Source organism: Podarcis raffonei, chromosome 12 (genome assembly GCF_027172205.1).
Source record: "Podarcis raffonei isolate rPodRaf1 chromosome 12, rPodRaf1.pri, whole genome shotgun sequence".
NCBI lineage: Eukaryota > Metazoa > Chordata > Lepidosauria > Squamata > Lacertidae > Podarcis > Podarcis raffonei.
In genome coordinates this window covers 44,179,252-44,181,799 of record NC_070613.1, presented here as the reverse complement: position 1 = coordinate 44,181,799, position 2,548 = coordinate 44,179,252, and the positions used below count along the sequence as shown (strand labels likewise).

Below are 2,548 nucleotides of genomic sequence, written 5' to 3'. Positions count from 1 at the left end.
GTTAACAAACAACAGCAGTGTGGTCATTTGGACGCCACATAATGTTCATGTCAGTTTTTGTGCTTTATATTATTGGATTTGCAACTATATCACTTCATTGAGGAAGGAAAGTTCTTAATGAAGGCATGTATTGGTTTTACGTGCAAATCTGATATATTTGTATGGTTTTCTTGGGGTATATTTGATCCTGATACCGAATAGATTAATACTGACATTTTTTTAGAGAGAGAGAGGGTCACGCAGAGCCATCAGTACTTTTGTACCCAATTATGTATGAGAAATCTTTCCCGAAGGATAGACTTCTCCTTTCAGAGCAATGGGCAATGTTGTGTTCTCATTCCCCATGAATGGGCTTGCAGTTAATTGGTACAATTTCAGGCTGACAACTCCTGCTCTTATTGTGAAGTAGAAAGTTTGGCACAGTATCTATAGTCCTGCCGAAACACTAGTAGCTTTAAACTTCAACAGTAAGTGCCTTGCTGATTTCGTTCCTATTTGCTCATCAGAACAAAGGGCAAAAGTGCTTGCAGAATAAGAAGACAGAGAGTTCTAGGACTGTTTATTTTCAGGTTGTTCTCTTGTCTGCCAAATTTTCGATCATACACAGGTATATGTACATACATACCCTACATCATTTCTCGGATGAAAATTGGGACATCCTAAGGAAAAGTGGGGCATTCTGGGATCAAATCAGAAACCGGGACAGCTTCTGTAAATCTGGGACTGTCCCTGGAAAATAGGATCTGTGTGTGTATATATATATATATATATATATATGTGTGTGTGTGTGTGTGTGTGTGTGTGTTTGTGGGATTTGATTGTAAAATAACAGCTCTCTTTCTGAAAACAGTGCTATGTTGTAAAAATAAAAATGGGGGGGGGGGAGAACTGGAACTGAAATAAGTTGTACCTTTCTAAATGCCACATTATGAAAGAACAGCAAATCTTTCTAATGATTGCATCTTGCTAGCTTTTATAGAGTCATATTATCACCGATTAACAATTCCCAAAGAACGTTATGGGCACAAAGTAGATTTTAATCTACATCAGATACTTATTCCCTGCCCCCCTTTACCATCTTTAAAAGAAATGAAGATTGGTTGCTGCAAACAGAGAGTGATATCAGTATATCATTCTCACGAGCCCCATTTACAGCATGGTAAGTAATGGTGGAATAGAATGCACCTTTCTTCCTCGGGCAGAAGAAATACCACTCCTCTTTGTTTTGTTTTTTGTGTGTTTTGTGTGTGTTTTTTTTAATTTCTAAAAAACCCAAACAGATTTATTTCTTTAAAAAGATCAGCGGCCACAAGCGCAACTAAAATTGTTATATCCACTGATTTGAAACATAACGACACCTGCACTTAAGTTATTTCGGAAAAAAACCCTTATATCAATTTATATGCCAAATGACCTTACGCCTTCACAACAATATGGTTTGGATGGTCTTTCAGAATTAAGGGCAGAATCTTAATGTTTAAGGGTATCAGAAGACAGTGTCCAGAGGTCCAACATTTTCTAAATGATGACCATTTTTTTCATGGTTTCAGCCAACCCTCAGTGGAGGAGCTACAAGTACAACTCTATCTCCTCGGACAAACAGCATCGGAATATTCGTTTTGGTAGATTTATAAATCTCTTCATAGGTTTCTTCATCAGTTTCTATTGTTGTCACAGTCTCCTCAACATCACCCAAAATCATATTTTAAGTGCTGGTCATAAGCATGTAATCTGCCTCGAAGTTCTCAGTCATTTCTCATTTTTACATAAATTCGTTCATCAGGACTGAGTCTGATGAGATCCAAGGGCTCTTCTACAGTATTTGTGGTTTGTTGCTGGTCCACCTCGTCCGCCATTTTTTTCAAAGTCCACCAGTCCTCTTTGTGAGTAAAATCTTCTCGGTCAATGTATTGCATGGGAATGTTGCAGTGATGGTGGTTTTGTTCCTTGTTCTCCATCACTGCGGTACAGAACACTGCTGAATTCTGCTTCATTTTAGTAGAGTGAAGTAGGTTTCGCTATTTCCTGCAACGTCTGTTGCAGTTACTATTATTGATACTTATTTACACTACATCTTCCGTTCTATTAATTTACGATTTCTACACTGCCTTATAGCTGTTTGTCTTCAATAATGGTTTGAAGGGAAGCGGAACTTCACTTTTAATTTGCACCATATATACTATGTTATTTAATAATATTACTCGGCTAGAATATTGGATCTGCTAGATTTGAAATCACTGTTGGCCATTTGCTGGATTAATGCCTTTTTTTTAAACACACAATTATTTGAGGAAGTCAAGTAAACTGCTTTGTGTGCTTAAGTTTTGCCCAGCTATATAGTTCCTTCTGTGGCCTCTGTGCCATTTCACATATGTATTTCTAAGCTTTTCTTTGCAATCACGTGATCCACTTGGCAAATCCACTTTTTAAGCACCGTAAGGACACAATGCAGTCTAATGATTTATATCCTTTGATTTTATTTAAAAATATATATATAATGGAAGCTCTAAGAAAGTTGAATTTGTTAGGATCCTCCCCATGAGAATTT

The 2,548-nt window shown here is 37.1% G+C and overlaps 1 pseudogene; it reads right to left on the bottom strand.

The window, feature by feature from the left end:
• Positions 1-1,268: 1,268 nt before the first annotated feature.
• LOC128424169 (U6 snRNA-associated Sm-like protein LSm3) lies at positions 1,269-1,861 on the bottom strand (annotated as a pseudogene).
• Positions 1,862-2,548: the final 687 nt, after the last annotated feature.